The sequence below is a fragment of the Phyllobates terribilis genome, unplaced genomic scaffold, assembly GCF_046119375.1.
Source record: "Phyllobates terribilis strain yellow unplaced genomic scaffold, ASM4611937v1 Scaffold_13__5_contigs__length_258822181, whole genome shotgun sequence".
NCBI lineage: Eukaryota > Metazoa > Chordata > Amphibia > Anura > Dendrobatidae > Phyllobates > Phyllobates terribilis.
The window spans coordinates 16989606-17012759 of NW_027362773.1; positions in this window are offsets into that span (position 1 = coordinate 16989606).

Here is a 23154-nt window from a genome sequence, read left to right on the forward strand (position 1 = left end):
TGGGGTACCCTCACACATATTATTCCCTCATTTAGTGGATATTTTCACAAAAAAGTGAAATTTTCAAACATTCTGAAAATTGGCTGAAAACAACTAAATATGAAGGACTCATCGGGCGAATTGCTCTGGAACTGAAATCGGAACGCTCACTGACATTTCCCCTATCTGAAAGTGTGATAAACGCCGGAAAAATGACAAAGTGAAAAAAATTTTTTTTTTTACCTTTTTTCAATTTTACCCCCGTGGGATATATATTCTACCCACACACATTTGGAACTCTCCTGGGGTACCCTCACACATATTATTCCCTCATTTAGTGGATATTTTTTTACAAAAAAGTGAAATTTTCAAAAATTCAGAAAATTGGCTGAAAACGACTAAATATGAAGGACTCATCGGGCGAATCGCTCTGGAACTGAAATCGGAACGCTCACTGACATTTCCCCTATCTGAAAGTCTGATAAACGATGGAAAAATGACTAAGTCAAAAAAAAATGTTTTCATCTTTTTTCAATTTTACCCCCGTGGGATATATATTCTACCCACACACATTTGGAACTGTCCTGGGGTACCCTCACACATATTATTCCCTCATTTAGTGGATATTTTCACAAAAAAGTGAAATTTTCAAAAATTCTGAAAATTGGCTGAAAACGACTAAATATGAAGGACTCATCGGGCGAAATGCTCTGGAACTGAATTTGGAACGCTCACTGACATTTCCCCTATCTGAAAGTCTGATAAACGCCGGAAAAATGACTAAGTCAAAAAAAAATTTTTTTTCACCTTTTTCAATTTTACCCCCGTGGGATATATATTCTACCCACACACGTTTGGAACTCTCCTGGCGTACCCTCACACATATTATTCCCTCATTTAGTGGATATTTTCACAAAAAAGTGAAATTTTCAAAAATTCTGAAAATTGGCTGAAAACAACTAAATATGAAGGAGTCATCGGGCGAATCGCTATGGAACTGAAATCGGAACGCTCACTGACATTTCCCCTATCTGAAAGTCTGATAAACGCTGAAAAAATGACTAAGTCCCAAAAAAAAATTTTTTCACCTTTTTTCAATTTTACCCCTGTGGGATATATATTCTACCCACACACATTTGGAACTCTCCTGGGGTACCCTCACACATATTATTCCCTAATTTAGTGGATATTTTTTTACAAAAAAGTGAAATTTTCAAAAATTCAGAAAATTGGCTGAAAACGACTAAATATGAAGGACTCATCGGGCGAATCGCTCTGGAACTGAAATCGGAACGCTCACTGACATTTCACCTATCTGAAAGTCTGATAAACGCCGGAAAAATGACTAAGTCCAAAAAAAAAATTTTTTCATCTTTTTTCAATTTTACCCCCGTGGGATATATATTCTACCCACACACATTTGGAACTCTCCTGGGGTACCCTCACACATATTATTCCCTCATTTAGTGGATATTTTCACAAAAAAGTGAAATTTTCAAACATTCTGAAAATTGGCTGAAAACGACTAAATATGAAGGACTCATCGGGCGAATTGCTCTGGAACTGAAATCGGAACGCTCACTGACATTTCCCCTATCTGAAAGTGTGATAAACGCCGGAAAAATGACAAAGTCAAAAAAATTTTTTTTTTTACCTTTTTTCAATTTTACCCCCGTGGGATATATATTCTACCCACACACATTTGGAACTGTCCTTGGGTACCCTCACACATATTACTCCCTCATTTAGTGGATATTTTCACAAAAAAGTGAAATTTTCAAAAATTCTGAAAATTGGCTGAAAACGACTAAATATGAAGGACTCATCGGGCGAAATGCTCTGGAACTGAATTTGGAACGCTCACTGACATTTCCCCTATCTGAAAGTCTGATAAACGCCGGAAAAATGACTAAGTCAAAAAAAAAATTTTTTTCACCTTTTTCAATTTTACCCCCGTGGGATATATATTCTACCCACACACGTTTGGAACTCTCCTGGCGTACCCTAACACATATTATTCCCTCATTTAGTGGATATTTTCACAAAAAAGTGAAATTTTCAAAAATTCTGAAAATTGGCTGAAAACAACTAAATATGAAGGACTCATCGGGCAAATCGCTATGGAACTGAAATCGGAACGCTCACTGACATTTCCCCTATCTGAAAGTCTGATAAACGCTGAAAAAATGACTAAGTCCAAAAAAAAAATTTTTTCACCTTTTTTCAATTTTACCCCTGTGGGATATATATTCTACCCACACACATTTGGAACTCTCCTGGGGTACCCTCACACATATTATTCCCTCATTTAGTGGATATTTTCACAAAAAAGTGAAATTTTCAAACATTCAGAAAATTGGCTGAAAACGACTAAATATGAAGGACTCATCGGGCGAATTGGTCTGGAACTGAAATCGGAACGCTCACTGACATTTCACCTATCTGAAAGTCTGATAAACGCCGGAAAAATGACTAAGTCCAAAAAAAAAATTTTTTCATCTTTTTTCAATTTTACCCCCGTGGGATATATATTCTACCCATACACATTTGGAACTCTCCTGGGGTACCCTCACACATATTATTCCCTCATTTACTGGATATTTTCACAAAAAAGTGAAATTTTCAAACATTCTGAAAATTGGCTGAAAACGACTAAATATGAAGGACTCATCGAGCGAATTGCTCTGGAACTGAAAATCGGAACGCTCACTGACATTTCCCCTATCTGAAAGTGTGATAAACGCCGGAAAAATGACAAAGTCAAAAAAATTTTTTTTTTTACCTTTTTTCAATTTTACCCCCGTGGGATATATATTCTACCCACACACATTTGGAACTCTCCTGGGGTACCCTCACACATATTATTCCCTCATTTAGTGGATATTTTCACAAAAAAGGGAAATTTTCAAAAATTCTGAAAATTGGCTGAAAACAACTAAATATGAAGGAGTCATCGGGCGAATCGCTATGGAACTGAAATCGGAACGCTCACTGACATTTCCCCTCTCTGAAAGTCTGATAAACGCTGAAAAAATGACTAAGTCCAAAAAAAAAATTTTTTCACCTTTTTTCAATTTTACCCCTGTGGGATATATATTCTACCCACACACATTTGGAACTCTCCTGGGGTACCCTCACACATATTATTCCCTAATTTAGTGGATATTTTTTTACAAAAAAGTGAAATTTTCAAAAATTCAGAAAATTGGCTGAAAACGACTAAATATGAAGGACTCATCGTGCGAATCGCTCTGGAACTGAAATCGGAACGCTCACTGACATTTCCCCTATCTGAAAGTCTGATAAACGACGGAAAAATGACTAAGTAAAAAAAAAAATGTTTTCATCTTTTTTCAATTTTACCCCCGTGGGATATATATTCTACCCACACACATTTGGAACTGTCCTGGGGTACCCTCACACATATTATTCCCTCATTTAGTGGATATTTTCACAAAAAAGTGAAATTTTCAAAAATTCTGAAAATTGGCTGAAAACGACTAAATATGAAGGACTCATCGGGCGAAATGCTCTGGAACTGAATTTGGAACGCTCACTGACATTTCCCCTATCTGAAAGTCTGATAAACGCCGGAAAAATGACTAAGTCAAAAAAAAAATTTTTTTCACCTTTTTCAATTTTACCCCCGTGGGATATATATTCTACCCACACACGTTTGGAACTCTCCTGGCGTACCCTCACACATATTATTCCCTCATTTAGTGGATATTTTCACAAAAAAGTGAAATTTTCAAAATTTCAGAAAATTGGCTGAAAACGACTAAATATGAAGGACTCATCGGGCAAATCGCTCTGGAACTGAAATCGGAATGCTCACTGACATTTCCCCTATCTGAAAGTCTGATAAACGCTGAAAAAATGACTAAGTCAAAAAAAAATATTTTTCACTTTTTTTCAATTTTACCCCCGTGGGATATATATTCTACCCACACACATTTGGAACTCTCCTGGGGTACCCTCACACATATTATTCCCTCATTTAGTGGATATTTTCACAAAAAAGTGAAATTTTCAAAAATTCAGAAAATTGGCTGAAAACGACTAAATATGAAGGACTCATCGGGCGAATCACTCTGGAACTGAAATCGGAATGCTCACTGACATTTCCCCTATCTGAAAGTCTGATAAACGCCGGAAAAATTACTAAGTCAAAAAAAAATTTTTTCATCTTTTTTCAATTTTTCCCCCGTGGTATATATATTCTACCCAAACACATTTGTAACTCTCCTGGGGTACCCTCACACATATTATTCCCTCATTTAGTGGATATTTTCGCAAAAAAGTGAAATTTTCAAACATTCTGAAAATTGGCTGAAAATGACTAAATATGCAGGACTCATCGGGCGAATTGCTCTGGAACTGAAATCGGAACGCTCACTGACATTTCCCCTATCTGAAAGTCTGATAAACGCCGGAAAAATGACAGTCAAAAAAAAATTTTTTTTTACCTTTTTTCAATTTTACCCCTGTGGGATATATATTCTACCCACACACATTTGTAACTCTCCTGGGGTACCCTCACACATATTATTCCCTCATTTAGTGGATTTTTTTTTACAAAAAAGTGAAATTTTTAAAAAATCTCAAAAAAATTGACTGAAAACGACTAAATATGAAGGAATCATCGGGCAAATCGCTCTGGAGCTGAAATCGGAACGCTCACTGACATTTCCCCTATCTGAAAGTCTGATAAACGCTGAAAAAATTACTAAGTCCAAAAAAATTTTTTTTTCACCTTTTTTCAATTTTACCCCCGTTGGATATGTCTTCTACCCACACAAATTTGGAACTCTCCAGGGGTACCCTCACACATATTATTCCCTCATTTAGTGGATATTTTCACAAAAAAGTGAAATTTTCAAAAATTCAGAAAATTGACTGAAAACTACTGAATATGAAGTACTCATCGGGCGAATCGCGCTGGAACTGAAATCGGAACGCTCACTGACATTTCCCCTATCTGAAAGTCTGATAAACGCCGGAAAAATGACTAAGTCTAAAAAAATTTTTTTTTCACCTTTTTTCAATTTTACCCCCGTGGGATATATATTCTACCCACACACATTTGGAACACTCCTGGGGCACCCTCACACATATTATTCCCTCATTTAGTGAATATTTTCACAAAAAAGTGAAATTTTCAAAAATTCTGAGCATTGGCTGGAAACGACTAAATATGAAGGACTTATCGGGCGATTCGCTCTGGAACTGAAATCGGAACGCTCACTGACATTTCCCCTATCAGAAAGTCTGATAAACGACGGAAAAATGACTAAGTCAAAAAAAAAATGTTTTCATCTTTTTTCAATTTTACCTCCGTGGGATATATATTCTACCCACACACATTTGGAACTGTCCTGGGGTACCCTCACACATATTATTCCCTCATTTAGTGGATATTTTCACAAAAAAGTGAAATTTTCAAAAATTCTGAAAATTGGCTGAAAACGACTAAATATGAAGGACTCATCGGGCGAAATGCTCTGGAACTGAATTTGGAACGCTCACTGACATTTCCCCTATCTGAAAGTCTGATAAACGCCGGAAAAATGACTAAGTCAAAAAAAAATTTTTTTTCACCTTTTTCAATTTTACCCCCGTGGGATATATATTCTACCCACACACGTTTGGAACTCTCCTGGCGTACCCTCACACATATTATTCCCTCATTTAGTGGATATTTTCACAAAAAAGTGAAATTTTCAAAAATTCTGAAAATTGGCTGAAAACGACTAAATATGAAGGACTCATCGGGCGAATCACTCTGGAACTGAAATCGGAACGCTCACTGACATTTCCCCTATCTGAAAGTCTGATAAACGCCGGAAAAATGACTAAGTCGAAAAAAAAATTTTTTCACCTTTTTTCAATTTTACCCCCGTGGGATACATATTCTACCCACACACATTTGGAACTCTCCTGGGGTACCCTCACACATATTATTCCCTCATTTAGTGGATATTTTCACAAAAAAAGTGAAATTTTCAAAAATTCAGAAAATTGGCTGAAAACAACTAAATATGAAGGACTCATCGGGCGAATCGCTCTGGAACTGAAATCGGAACGCTCACTGACATTTCCCCTATCTGAAAGTCTGATAAACGCTGAAAAAATGACTAAGTCCAAAAAAAAAAATTTTTCACCTTTTTTCAATTTTACCCCCGTGGGATATATATTCTACCCACACACATTTGGAACTCTCCTGGGGTACCCTCACACATATTATTCCCTCAGTTAGTGGATATTTTCACAAAAAAGTGAAATTTTCAAAAATTCCGAAAATTGGCTGAAAACGACTAAATATGAGGGACTCATCGGGCGAATCGCTCTGGAACTGAAATTGGAACGCTCACTGACATTTCCCCTGTCTGAAAGTCTGATAAACGCTGAAAAAATGACTAAGTCCAAAAAAAAAATTTTTTCACCTTTTTTCAATTTACCCCCGTGGGATATATATTCTACCCACACACATTTGGAACTCTCCTGGGGTACCCTCACACATATTATTCCCTCATTTAGTGGATATTTTCACAAAAAAGTGAAATTTTTAAAAAATCTCAAAAAAATTGGCTGAAAACGGCTAAATATGAAGTAATCTTCGGGCGAATCGCTCTGGAACTGAAATCGGAACGCTCACTGACATTTCCCCTATCTGAAAGTCTGATAAATGCCGGAAAAATGACTAAGTCCAAAAAAAAATTTTTTCAACTTTTTTCAATTTTACCCCCGTGCGATATATATTCTACCCACACACATTTGGAACACTCCTGGGGTACCTTCACACATATTATTCCCTCATTTAGTGGATATTTTCACAAAAAAGTGAAATTTTCAAAAATTCAGAAAATTGGCTGAAAACGACTAAATATGAGGGACTCTTCGGGCGAATCGCTCTGGAACTGAAATTGGAACGCTCACTGACATTTCCCCTATCTGAAAGTCTGATAAACGCTGAAAAAATTACTAAGTCCAAAAAAAATTTTTTTTCACCTTTTTTCAATTTTACCCCCGTTGGATATGTCTTCTACCCACACAAATTTGGAACTCTCCAGGGGTACCCTCACACATATTATTCCCTCATTTAGTGGATATTTTCACAAAAAAGTGAAATTTTCAAAAATTCAGAAAATTGACTGAAAACTACTGAATATGAAGTACTCATCGGGCGAATCGCGCTGGAACTGAAATCGGAACGCTCACTGACATTTCCCCTATCTGAAAGTCTGATAAACGCCGGAAAAATGACTAAGTCTAAAAAAATTTTTTTTTCACCTTTTTTCAATTTTACCCCCGTGGGATATATATTCTACCCACACACATTTGGAACACTCCTGGGGCACCCTCACACATATTATTCCCTCATTTAGTGGATATTTTCACAAAAAAATGAAATTTTCAAAAATTCTGAGCATTGGCTGGAAACGACTAAATATGAAGGACTTATCGGGCGATTCGCTCTGGAACTGAAATCGGAATGCTCACTGACATTTCCCCTATCTGAAAGTCTGATAAACGACGGAAAAATGACTAAGTCAAAAAAAAAATGTTTTCATCTTTTTTCAATTTTACCCCCGTGGGATATATATTCTACCCACACACATTTGGAACTGTCCTGGGGTACCCTCACACATATTATTCCCTCATTTAGTGGATATTTTCACAAAAAAGTGAAATTTTCAAAAATTCTGAAAATTGGCTGAAAACGACTAAATATGAAGGACTCATCGGGCGAAATGCTCTGGAACTGAATTTGGAACGCTCACTGACATTTCCCCTATCTGAAAGTCTGATAAACGCCGGAAAAATGACTAAGTCAAAAAAATATTTTTTTTCACCTTTTTCAATTTTACCCCCGTGGGATATATATTCTACCCACACACGTTTGGAACTCTCCTGGCGTACCCTCACACATATTATTCCCTCATTTAGTGGATATTTTCACAAAAAAGTGAAATTTTCAAAAATTCTGAAAATTGGCTGAAAACGACTAAATATGAAGGACTCATCGGGCGAATCACTCTGGAACTGAAATCGGAATGCTCACTGACATTTCCCCTATCTGAAAGTCTGATAAACGCCGGAAAAATTACTAAGTCAAAAAAAAATTTTTTCATCTTTTTTCAATTTTACCCCCGTGGTATATATATTCTACCCAAACACATTTGGAACTCTCCTGGGGTACCCTCACACATATTATTCCCTCATTTAGTGGATTTTTTTTTACAAAAAAGTGAAATTTTCAAAAATTCAGAAAATTGGCTGAAAACGACTAAATATGAAGGACTCATCGGGCGAATTGCTCTGGAACTGAAATCGGAACGCTCACTGACATTTCCCCTATCTGAAAGTCTGATAAACGCTGAAAAAATGACTAAGTCCAAAAAAAAAAATTTTTCACCTTTTTTCAATTTTACCCCCGTGGGATATATATTCTACCCACACACATTTGGAACTCTCCTGGGGTACCCTCACACATATTATTCCCTCATTTAGTGGATATTTTCACAAAAAAGTGAAATTTTCAAAAATTCTGAAAATTGGCTGAAAACGACTAAATATGAAGGACTCATCGGGCGAAATGCTCTGGAACTGAATTTGGAACGCTCACTGACATTTCCCCTATCTGAAAGTCTGATAAACGCCGGAAAAATGACTAAGTCAAAAAAATATTTTTTTTCACCTTTTTCAATTTTACCCCCGTGGGATATATATTCTACCCACACACGTTTGGAACTCTCCTGGCGTACCCTCACACATATTATTCCCTCATTTAGTGGATATTTTCACAAAAAAGTGAAATTTTCAAAAATTCTGAAAATTGGCTGAAAACGACTAAATATGAAGGACTCATCGGGCGAATCACTCTGGAACTGAAATCGGAATGCTCACTGACATTTCCCCTATCTGAAAGTCTGATAAACGCCGGAAAAATTACTAAGTCAAAAAAAAATTTTTTCATCTTTTTTCAATTTTACCCCCGTGGTATATATATTCTACCCAAACACATTTGGAACTCTCCTGGGGTACCCTCACACATATTATTCCCTCATTTAGTGGATTTTTTTTTACAAAAAAGTGAAATTTTCAAAAATTCAGAAAATTGGCTGAAAACGACTAAATATGAAGGACTCATCGGGCGAATTGCTCTGGAACTGAAATCGGAACGCTCACTGACATTTCCCCTATCTGAAAGTCTGATAAACGCTGAAAAAATGACTAAGTCCAAAAAAAAAAATTTTTCACCTTTTTTCAATTTTACCCCCGTGGGATATATATTCTACCCACACACATTTGGAACTCTCCTGGGGTACCCTCACACATATTATTCCCTCATTTAGTGGATATTTTTTTACAAAAAAGTGAAATTTTAAAAAATTCTGAAAATTGGCTGAAAACGACTAAATATGAAGGACTCATCGGGCGAATTGCTCTGGAACTGAAATCGGAACGCTCACTGACATTTCACCTATCTGAAAGTCTGATAAACGCCGGAAAAATGACTAAGTCAAAAAAAAAAATTTTATAAGCTTTTTTCAATTTTACCCCCGTGGGATATATATTCTACCCACACACATTTGGAACTCTCCTGGGGTACCCTCACACATATTATTCCCTCATTTAGTGGATATTTTCACAAAAAAGTGAAATTTTCAAAAATTCAGAAAATTGGCTGAAAACGACTAAATATGAAGGACTCATCAGGCAAATCGCTCTGGAACTGAAATCGGAATGCTCACTGACATTTCCCCTATCTGAAAGTCTGATAAACGCTGAAAAAATGACTAAGTCAAAAAAAAATATTTTTCACCTTTTTTCAATTTTACCCCCGTGGGATATATATTCTACCCACACACATTTGGAACTCTCCTGGGGTACCCTCACACATATTATTCCCTCATTTAGTGGATATTTTCACAAAAAAGTGAAATTTTCAAAAATTCTGAAAATTGGCTGAAAACGACTAAATATGAAGGACTCATCGGGCGAATCACTCTGGAACTGAAATCGGAATGCTCACTGACATTTCCCCTATCTGAAAGTCTGATAAACGCCGGAAAAATGACTAAGTCCAAAAAAAAAAATTTTTCACCTTTTGTCAATTTTACCCCCGTGGGATATATATTCTACCCACACAGATTTGGAACTCTCCTGGGGTACCCTCACACATATTATTCCCTCATTTAGTGGATATTTTTTTACAAAAAAGTGAAATTTTCAAAAATTCAGAAAATTGGCTGAAAACGACTAAATATGAAGGACTCATCGGGCGAATTGCTCTGGAACTGAAATCGGAACGCTCACTGACATTTCACCTATCTGAAAGTCTGATAAACGCCGGAAAAATGACAAAGTCAAAAAAAATTTTTTTTTTACCTTTTTTCAATTTTACCCCCGTGGGATATATATTCTACCCACACACATTTGGAACTCTCCTGGGGTACCCTCACACATATTATTCCCTCATTTAGTGGATATTTTCACAAAAAAGTGAAATTTTCAAAAATTCTGAAAATTGGCTGAAAACGACTAAATATGAAGGACTCATTGGCGAATCACTCTGGAACTGAAATCGGAACGCTCACTGACATTTCCCCTATCTGAAAGTCTGATAAACGCCGGAAAAATGACTAAGTCGAAAAAAAATTTTTTTCACCTTTTTTCAATTTTACCCCCGTGGGATACATATTCTACCCACACACATTTGGAACTCTCCTGGGGTACCCTCACACATATTATTCCCTCATTTAGTGGATATTTTCACAAAAAAAGTGAAATTTTCAAAAATTCAGAAAATTGGCTGAAAACAACTAAATATGAAGGACTCATCGGGCGAATCGCTCTGGAACTGAAATCGGAACGCTCACTGACATTTCCCCTATCTGAAAGTCTGATAAACGCTGAAAAAATGACTAAGTCCAAAAAAAAAAATTTTTCACCTTTTTTCAATTTTACCCCCGTGGGATATATATTCTACCCACACACATTTGGAACTCTCCTGGGGTACCCTCACACATATTATTCCCTCAGTTAGTGGATATTTTCACAAAAAAGTGAAATTTTCAAAAATTCCGAAAATTGGCTGAAAACGACTAAATATGAGGGACTCATCGGGCGAATCGCTCTGGAACTGAAATTGGAACGCTCACTGACATTTCACCTGTCTGAAAGTCTGATAAACGCTGAAAAAATGACTAAGTCCAAAAAAAAAATTTTTTCACCTTTTTTCAATTTACCCCCGTGGGATATATATTCTACCCACACACATTTGGAACTCTCCTGGGGTACCCTCACACATATTATTCCCTCATTTAGTGGATATTTTCACAAAAAAGTGAAATTTTTAAAAAATCTCAAAAAAATTGGCTGAAAACGACTAAATATGAGGGACTCATCGGGCGAATCGCTCTGGAACTGAAATTGGAACGCTCACTGACATTTCCCCTATCTGAAAGTCTGATAAACGCTGAAAAAATTACTAAGTCCAAAAAAAATTTTTTTTCACCTTTTTTCAATTTTACCCCCGTTGGATATGTCTTCTACCCACACAAATTTGGAACTCTCCAGGGGTACCCTCACACATATTATTCCCTCATTTAGTGGATATTTTCACAAAAAAGTGTAATTTTCAAAAATTCAGAAAATTGACTGAAAACTACTGAATATGAAGTACTCATCGGGCGAATCGCTCTGGAACTGAAATCGGAACGCTCACTGACATTTCCCCTATCTGAAAGTCTGATAAACGCCGGAAAAATGACTAAGTCTAAAAAAAATTTTTTTAAACTTTTTTCAATTTTACCCCCGTGGGATATATATTCTACCCACACACATTTGGAACACTCCTGGGGTACCTTCACACATATTATTCCCTCATTTAGTGGATATTTTCACAAAAAAGTGAAATTTTCAAAAATTCTGAAAATTGGCTGAAAACGACTAAATATGAGGGACTCATCAGGCGAATCGCTCTGGAACTGAAATTGGAACGCTCACTGACATTTCCCCTATCTGAAAGTCTGATAAACGCTGAAAAAATTACTAAGTCCAAAAAAAATTTTTTTTCACCTTTTTTCAATTTTACCCCCGTTGGATATGTCTTCTACCCACACAAATTTGGAAGTCTCCAGGGGTACCCTCACACATATTATTCCCTCATTTAGTGGATATTTTCACAAAAAAGTAAAATTTTCAAAAATTCAGAAAATTGGCTGAAAACGACTAAATATGAAGGACTCATCAGGCGAATCGCTCTGGAACTGAAATCGGAACGCTCACTGACATTTCCCCTATCTGAAAGTCTGATAAACGCCGGAAAAATGACTAAGTCCAAAAAAAATTTTTTTCAACTTTTTTCAATTTTACCCCCGTGGGATATATATTCTACCCACACACATTTGGAACACTCCTGGGGTACCTTCACACATATTATTCCCTCATTTAGTGGATATTTTCACAAAAAAGTGAAATTTTCAAAAATTCAGAAAATTGGCTGAAAACGACTAAATATGAGGGACTCATCAGGCGAATCGTTCTGAAACTGAAATTGGAACGCTCACTGACATTTCCCCTATCTGAAAGTCTGATAAACGCTGAAAAAATTATTAAGTCCAAAAAAAAATTTTTTTCACCTTTTTTCAATTTTACCCCCGTGGGATATATATATTCTACCCACACACATTTGGAACTCTCCTGGGGTACCCTCACACATATTATTCCCTCATTTAGTGGACATTTTCACAAAAAAGTGAAATTTTCAAAAATTCAGAAAATTGGCTGAAAACGACTAAATATGAAGGAATCATCGGGCGAATCGCTCTAGAACTGAAATCGGAACGCTCACTGAAATTTCCCCTATCTGAAAGTCTGATAAACGCTGGAAAAATGACTAAGTCCAAAAAAAAATTTTTTCAACTTTTTTCAATTTTACCCCCGTGGGGTATATATTCTACCCACACACATTTGGAACACTCCTGGGGTACCTTCACACATATTATTCCCTCATTTAGTGGATATTTTCACAAAAAAGTGAAATTTTTAAAAAATCTCAAAAAAATTGGCTGAAAATGACTAAATATGAAGTAATCTTCGGGCGAATCGCTCTGGAACTGAAATCGGAACGCTCACTGACATTTCCCCTATCTGAAAGTCTGATAAATGCCGGAAAAATGACTAAGTCCAAAAAAAAATTTTTTCAACTTTTTTCAATTTTACCCCCGTGCGATATATATTCTACCCACACACATTTGGAACACTCCTGGGGTACCTTCACACATATTATTCCCTCATTTAGTGGATATTTTCACAAAAAAGTGAAATTTTCAAAAATTCAGAAAATTGGCTGAAAACGACTAAATATGAGGGACTCTTCGGGCGAATCGCTCTGGAACTGAAATTGGAACGCTCACTGACATTTCCCCTATCTGAAAGTCTGATAAACGCTGAAAAAATTACTAAGTCCAAAAAAAATTTTTTTTCACCTTTTTTCAATTTTACCCCCGTTGGATATGTCTTCTACCCACACAAATTTGGAACTCTCCAGGGGTACCCTCACACATATTATTCCCTCATTTAGTGGATATTTTCACAAAAAAGTGAAATTTTCAAAAATTCAGAAAATTGACTGAAAACTACTGAATATGAAGTACTCATCGGGCGAATCGCGCTGGAACTGAAATCGGAACGCTCACTGACATTTCCCCTATCTGAAAGTCTGATAAACGCCGGAAAAATGACTAAGTCTAAAAAAATTTTTTTTTCACCTTTTTTCAATTTTACCCCCGTGGGATATATATTCTACCCACACACATTTGGAACACTCCTGGGGCACCCTCACACATATTATTCCCTCATTTAGTGGATATTTTCACAAAAAAATGAAATTTTCAAAAATTCTGAGCATTGGCTGGAAACGACTAAATATGAAGGACTTATCGGGCGATTCGCTCTGGAACTGAAATCGGAATGCTCACTGACATTTCCCCTATCTGAAAGTCTGATAAACGACGGAAAAATGACTAAGTCAAAAAAAAAATGTTTTCATCTTTTTTCAATTTTACCCCCGTGGGATATATATTCTACCCACACACATTTGGAACTGTCCTGGGGTACCCTCACACATATTATTCCCTCATTTAGTGGATATTTTCACAAAAAAGTGAAATTTTCAAAAATTCTGAAAATTGGCTGAAAACGACTAAATATGAAGGACTCATCGGGCGAAATGCTCTGGAACTGAATTTGGAACGCTCACTGACATTTCCCCTATCTGAAAGTCTGATAAACGCCGGAAAAATGACTAAGTCAAAAAAATATTTTTTTTCACCTTTTTCAATTTTACCCCCGTGGGATATATATTCTACCCACACACGTTTGGAACTCTCCTGGCGTACCCTCACACATATTATTCCCTCATTTAGTGGATATTTTCACAAAAAAGTGAAATTTTCAAAAATTCTGAAAATTGGCTGAAAACGACTAAATATGAAGGACTCATCGGGCGAATCACTCTGGAACTGAAATCGGAATGCTCACTGACATTTCCCCTATCTGAAAGTCTGATAAACGCCGGAAAAATTACTAAGTCAAAAAAAAATTTTTTCATCTTTTTTCAATTTTACCCCCGTGGTATATATATTCTACCCAAACACATTTGGAACTCTCCTGGGGTACCCTCACACATATTATTCCCTCATTTAGTGGATTTTTTTTTACAAAAAAGTGAAATTTTCAAAAATTCAGAAAATTGGCTGAAAACGACTAAATATGAAGGACTCATCGGGCGAATTGCTCTGGAACTGAAATCGGAACGCTCACTGACATTTCCCCTATCTGAAAGTCTGATAAACGCTGAAAAAATGACTAAGTCCAAAAAAAAAAATTTTTCACCTTTTTTCAATTTTACCCCCGTGGGATATATATTCTACCCACACACATTTGGAACTCTCCTGGGGTACCCTCACACATATTATTCCCTCATTTAGTGGATATTTTTTTACAAAAAAGTGAAATTTTAAAAAATTCTGAAAATTGGCTGAAAACGACTAAATATGAAGGACTCATCGGGCGAATTGCTCTGGAACTGAAATCGGAACGCTCACTGACATTTCACCTATCTGAAAGTCTGATAAACGCCGGAAAAATGACTAAGTCAAAAAAAAAAATTTTTTAAGCTTTTTTCAATTTTACCCCCGTGGGATATATATTCTACCCACACACATTTGGAACTCTCCTGGGGTACCCTCACACATATTATTCCCTCATTTAGTGGATATTTTCACAAAAAAGTGAAATTTTCAAAAATTCTGAAAATTGGCTGAAAACGACTAAATATGAAGGACTCATCGGGCGAATCACTCTGGAACTGAAATCGGAATGCTCACTGACATTTCCCCTATCTGAAAGTCTGATAAACGCCGGAAAAATGACTAAGTCCAAAAAAAAAAATTTTTCACCTTTTGTCAATTTTACCCCCGTGGGATATATATTCTACCCACACAGATTTGGAACTCTCCTGGGGTACCCTCACACATATTATTCCCTCATTTAGTGGATATTTTTTTACAAAAAAGTGAAATTTTCAAAGATTCAGAAAATTGGCTGAAAACGACTAAATATGAAGGACTCATCGGGCGAATTGCTCTGGAACTGAAATCGGAACGCTCACTGACATTTCACCTATCTGAAAGTCTGATAAACGCCGGAAAAATGACAAAGTCAAAAAAAATTTTTTTTTTACCTTTTTTCAATTTTACCCCCGTGGGATATATATTCTACCCACACACATTTGGAACTCTCCTGGGGTACCCTCACACATATTATTCCCTCATTTAGTGGATATTTTCACAAAAAAGTGAAATTTTCAAAAATTCTGAAAATTGGCTGAAAATGACTGAATATGAAGGACTCATTGGCGAATCACTCTGGAACTGAAATCGGAACGCTCACTGACATTTCCCCTATCTGAAAGTCTGATAAACGCCGGAAAAATGACTAAGTCGAAAAAAAATTTTTTTCACCTTTTTTCAATTTTACCCCCGTGGGATACATATTCTACCCACACACATTTGGAACTCTCCTGGGGTACCCTCACACATATTATTCCCTCATTTAGTGGATATTTTCACAAAAAAAGTGAAATTTTCAAAAATTCAGAAAATTGGCTGAAAACAACTAAATATGAAGGACTCATCGGGCGAATCGCTCTGGAACTGAAATCGGAACGCTCACTGACATTTCCCCTATCTGAAAGTCTGATAAACGCTGAAAAAATGACTAAGTCCAAAAAAAAAAATTTTTCACCTTTTTTCAATTTTACCCCCGTGGGATATATATTCTACCCACACACATTTGGAACTCTCCTGGGGTACCCTCACACATATTATTCCCTCAGTTAGTGGATATTTTCACAAAAAAGTGAAATTTTCAAAAATTCCGAAAATTGGCTGAAAACGACTAAATATGAGGGACTCATCGGGCGAATCGCTCTGGAACTGAAATTGGAACGCTCACTGACATTTCACCTGTCTGAAAGTCTGATAAACGCTGAAAAAATGACTAAGTCCAAAAAAAAATTTTTTTCACCTTTTTTCAATTTACCCCCGTGGGATATGTATTCTACCCACACACATTTGGAACTCTCCTGGGGTACCCTCACACATATTATTCCCTCATTTAGTGGATATTTTCACAAAAAAGTGAAATTTTTAAAAAATCTCAAAAAAATTGGCTGAAAACGACTAAATATGAGGGACTCATCGGGCGAATCGCTCTGGAACTGAAATTGGAACGCTCACTGACATTTCCCCTATCTGAAAGTCTGATAAACGCTGAAAAAATTACTAAGTCCAAAAAAAATTTTTTTTCACCTTTTTTCAATTTTACCCCCGTTGGATATGTCTTCTACCCACACAAATTTGGAACTCTCCAGGGGTACCCTCACACATATTATTCCCTCATTTAGTGGATATTTTCACAAAAAAGTGAAATTTTCAAAAATTCAGAAAATTGACTGAAAACTACTGAATATGAAGTACTCATCGGGCGAATCGCGGTGGAACTGAAATCGGAACGCTCACTGACATTTCCCCTATCTGAAAGTCTGATAAACGCCGGAAAAATGACTAAGTCTAAAAAAAATTTTTTTAAACTTTTTTCAATTTTACCCCCGTGGGATATATATTCTACCCACACACATTTGGAACACTCCTGGGGTACCTTCACACATATTATTCCCTCATTTAGTGGATATTTTCACAAAAAAGTGAAATTTTCAAAAATTCTGAAAATTGGCTGAAAACGACTAAATATGAGGGACTCATCAGGCGAATCGCTCTGGAACTGAAATTGGAACGCTCACTGACATTTCCCCTATCTGAAAGTCTGATAAACGCTGAAAAAATTACTAAGTCCAAAAAAAATTTTTTTTCACCTTTTTTCAATTTTACCCCCGTTGGATATGTCTTCTACCCACACAAATTTGGAAGTCTCCAGGGGTACCCTCACACATATTATTCCCTCATTTAGTGGATATTTTCACAAAAAAGTAAAATTTTCAAAAATTCAGAAAATTGGCTGAAAACGACTAAATATGAAGGACTCATCAGGCGAATCGCTCTGGAACTGAAATCGGAACGCTCACTGACATTTCCCCTATCTGAAAGTCTGATAAACGCCGGAAAAATGACTAAGTCCAAAAAAAAAATTTTTTCACCTTTTTTCAATTTACCCCCGTGGGATATATATTCTACCCACACACATTTGAAACTCTCCTGGGGTACCCTCACACATATTATTCCCTCATTTAGTGGATATTTTCACAAAAAAGTGAAATTTTCAAAAATTCAGAAAATTGGCTGAAAACGACTAAATATGAAGGAATCATCGGGCGAATCGCTCTGGAACTGAAATCGGAATGCTCACTGACATTTCCCCTATCTGAAAGTCTGATAAACGCCGGAAAAATGACTAAGTCCAAAAAAAATTTTTTTCAACTTTTTTCAATTTTACCCCCGTGGGATATATATTCTACCCACACACATTTGGAACACTCCTGGGGTACCTTCACACATATTATTCCCTCATTTAGTGGATATTTTCACAAAAAAGTGAAATTTTCAAAAATTCAGAAAATTGGCTGAAAACGACTAAATATGAGGGACTCATCAGGCGAATCGTTCTGAAACTGAAATTGGAACGCTCACTGACATTTCCCCTATCTGAAAGTCTGATAAACGCTGAAAAAATTATTAAGTCCAAAAAAAAATTTTTTTCACCTTTTTTCAATTTTACCCCCGTGGGATATATATATTCTACCCACACACATTTGGAACTCTCCTGGGGTACCCTCACACATATTATTCCCTCATTTAGTGGACATTTTCACAAAAAAGTGAAATTTTCAAAAATTCAGAAAATTGGCTGAAAACGACTAAATATGAAGGAATCATCGGGCGAATCGCTCTAGAACTGAAATCGGAACGCTCACTGAAATTTCCCCTATCTGAAAGTCTGATAAACGCCAGAAAAATGACTAAGTCCAAAAAAAAATTTTTTCAACTTTTTTCAATTTTACCCCCGTGGGATATATATTCTACCCACACACATTTGGAACACTCCTGGGGTACCTTCACACATATTATTCCCTCATTTAGTGGATATTTTCACAAAAAAGTGAAATTTTCAAAAATTCAGAAAATTGGCTGAAAACGACTAAATATGAAGGACGCATCGGGCGAATCGCTCTGGAACTGAAATTGGAACGCTCACTGACATTTGCCCTAATTGAAAGTCTGATAAACGCCGGAAAAATGACTAAGTCTAAAAAAAAATTTTTTTAAACTTTTTTCAATTTTACCCCCGTGGAATATATATTCTACCCACACACATTTGGAACTCTCCTGGGGTACCCTCACACATATTGTTCCCTCATTTAGTGGATATTTTCACAAAAAAGTGAAATTTTCAAATATTCAGAAAATTGGCTGAAACCGACTAAATATGAAGGACTCATCGGGCGAATCGCTCTGGAACTGAAATCGGAACGCTCACTGACATTTGCCATAATTGAAAGTCTGATTTACGCTGGAAAAATGACTAAGTCTAAAAAAAATTTTTTTAAACTTTTTCAATTTTACCCCCGTGGGATATATATTCTACCCACATACATTTGGAACTCTCCTGGGGTACCCTCACACATATTATTCCCTCATTTAGTGGATATTTTCACAAAAAAGTGAAATTTTCAAAAATTCTGAAAATTGGCTGAAAACGACTAAATATGAAGGACTAATCGGGCGAATCGCTCTAGAACTGAAATCGGAATGCTCACTGACATTTGCCCTAATTGAAAGTCTGATAAACGCCGGAAAAATGACTAAGTCTAAAAAAAATTTTTTTTAAACTTTTTTCAATTTTACCCCCGTGGGATATATATTCTACCCACACACATTTGGAACTCTCCTGGGGTACCCTCACACATATTATTCCCTCATTTAGTGGATATTTTCACAAAAAAGTGAAATTTTCAAATATTCAGAAAATTGGCTGAAAACGACTAAATATGAAGGACTCATCGGGCGAATCGCTCTGGAACTGAAATCGGAACGCTCACTGACATTTGCCCTAATTGAAAGTCTGATTTACGCTGGAAAAATGACTAAGTCCAAAAAAAAATTTTTTTAAACTTTTTTCAATTTTACCCCCGTGGGATATATATTCTACCCACATACATTTGGAACTATCCTGGGGTACCCTCACACATATTATTCCCTCATTTAGTGGATATTTTCACAAAAAAGTGAAATTTTCAAATATTCAGAAAATTGGCTGAAAACGACTAAATATGAAGGACTCATCTGGTGAATCGCTCTGGAACTGAAATTGGAACGCTTACTGACATTTCCCCTATCTGAAAGTCTGATAAACGCTGAAAAAATGACTAAGTCCAAAAAAAAAAGTTTTCACCTTTTTTCAATTTTACCCCCGTGGGATATATATTCTGCCCACACACATTTGGAACTCTCCTGGGGTACCCTCACACATATTATTCCCTCATTTAGTGCATATTTTCACAAAAAAGTGAAATTTTCAAAAATTCAGAAAATTGGCTGAAAACGACAAAATATGAAGGACTCATCGGGCGAATCGCTCTGGAACTGAAATCGGAACGCTCACTGACATTTGCCCTAATTGAAAGTCTGATTTACGCTGGAAAAATGACTAAGTACAAAAAAAAATTTTTTTAAACTTTTTTCAATTTTACCCCCGTGGGATATATATTCTACCCACATACATTTGGAACTCTCCTGGGGTACCCTCACACATATTATTCCCTCATTTAGTGGATATTTTCACAAAAAAGTTAAACTTTCAAAAATTCTGAAAATTGGCTGAAAACGACTAAGTATGAAGGACTAATCGGGCGTATCGCTCTAGAACTGAAATCGGAATGCTCACTGACATTTGAACTAATTGAAAGTCTGATAAACGCCGGAAAAATGACAAAGTCTAAAAAAAATTTTTTTAAAACTTTTTTCAATTTTACCCCCGTGGGATATATATTCTACCCACACACATTTGGAACTCTCCTGGGGTACCCTCACACATATTATTCCCTCATTTAGTGGATATTTTCACAAAAAAGTGAAATTTTCAAATATTCAGAAAATTGGCTGAAACCGACTAAATATGAAGGACTCATCGGCCGAATCGCTCTGGAACTGAAATCGGAACGCTCACTGACATTTGCCCTAATTGAAAGTCTGATTTACGCTGGAAAAATGACTAAGTACAAAAAAAAATTTTTTTAAACTTTTTTCAATTTTACCCCCGTGGGATATATATTCTACCCACATTCATTTGGAACTCTCCTGGGGTACCCTCACACATATTATTCCCTCATTTAGTGGATATTTTCACAAAAAAGTGAAATTTTCAAAAATTCTGAAAATTGGCTGAAAACGACTAAATATGAAGGACTAATCGGGCGAATCGCTCTAGAACTGAAATCGGAATGCTCACTGACATTTGCCTTAATTGAAAGTCTGATAAACGCCGGAAAAATGACTAAGTCTAAAAAAATTTTTTTTTAAACTTTTTTCAATTTTACCCCCGTGGGATATATATTCTACCCACACACATTTGGAACTCTCCTGGGGTACCCTCACACATATTATTCCCTCATTTAGTGGATATTTTCACAAAAAAGTGAAATTTTCAAAAATTCTGAAAATTGGCTGAAAACGACTAAATATGAAGGACTCATTGGCGAATCACTCTGGAACTGAAATCGGAACGCTCACTGACATTTCCCCTATCTGAAAGTCTGATAAACGCCGGAAAAATGACTAAGTCCAAAAAAAAATTTTTTCAACTTTTTTCAATTTTACCCCCGTGGGATATATATTCTACCCACACACATTTGGAACACTCCTGGGGTATCCTCACACATATTATTCCCTCATTTAGTGGATATTTTCACAAAAAAGTGAAATTTTCAAAAATTCAGAAAATTGGCTGAAAACAACTAAATATGAAGGACTCATCGGGCGAATCGCTCTGGAACTGAAATCGGAACGCTCACTGACATTTCCCCTATCTGAAAGTCTGATAAACGCTGAAAAAATGACTAAGTCCAAAAAAAAAAATTTTTCACCTTTTTTCAATTTTACCCCCGTGGGATATATATTCTACCCACACACATTTGGAACTCTCCTGGGGTACCCTCACACATATTATTCCCTCATTTAGTGGATATTTTCACAAAAAAGTGAAATTTTCAAATATTCAGAAAATTGGCTGAAACCGACTAAATATGAAGGACTCATCGGGCGAATCGCTCTGGAACTGAAATCGGAACGCTCACTGACATTTGCCCTAATTGAAAGTCTGATTTACGCTGGAAAAATGACTAAGTACAAAAAAAATTTTTTTAAAACTTTTTTCAATTTTAGCCCCGTGGGATATATATTCTGCCCACATACATTTGGAACTCTCCTGGGGTACCCTCACACATATTATTCCCTCATTTAGTGGATATTTTCACAAAAAAGTTAAACTTTCAAAAATTCTGAAAATTGGCTGAAAACGACTAAATATGAAGGACTAATCGGGCGAATCGCTATAGAACTGAAATCGGAATGCTCACTGACATTTGCCCTAATTGAAAGTCTGATAAACGCCGGAAAAATGACTAAGTCTAAAAAAAATTTTTTTTAAACTTTTTTCAATTTTACCCCCGTGGGATATATATTCTACCCACACACATTTGGAACTCTCCTGGGGTACCCTCACACATATTATTCCCTCATTTAGTGGATATTTTCACAAAAAAGTGAAATTTTCAAAAATTCTGAAAATTACCTGAAAACGACTAAATATGAAGGGACTCATCGGGCGAATCGCTCTGGAACTGAAATTGGAACGCTCACTGACATTTCCCCTATCTGAAAGTCTGATAAACGCTGAAAAAATTACTAAGTCCAAAAAAAATTTTTTTTCACCTTTTTTTAATTTTACCCCCGTGGGATATATATTCTACCCACACACATTTGGAACTCTCCTGGGGTATCCTCACACATATTATTCCCTCATTTAGTGGATATTTTCACAAAAAAGTGAAATTTTCAAAAATTCTGAAAATTGGCTGAAAACGACTAAATATGAGGGACTCATCGGGCGAATCACTCTGGAACTGAAATTGGAACGCTCACTGACATTTCCCCTATCTGAAAGTCTGATAAACGCTGAAAAAATTACTAAGTCCAAAAAAAATTTTTTTTCACCTTTTTTCAATTTTACCCCCGTTGGATATGTCTTCTACCCACACAAATTTGGAACTCTCCAGGGGTACCCTCACACATATTATTCCCTCATTTAGTGGATATTTTCACAAAAAAGTGAAATTTTCAAAAATTCTGAAAAGTGGCTGAAAACGACTAAATATGAAGGACTCATTGGCGAATCACTATGGAACTGAAATCGGAACACTCACTGACATTTCCCCTATCTGAAAGTCTGATAAATGCCGGAAAAATGACTAAGTCCAAAAAAAAATTTTTTCAACTTTTTTCAATTTTACCCCCGTGGGATATATATTCTACCCACACACATTTGGAACACTCCTGGGGTACCTTCACACATATTATTACCTCATTT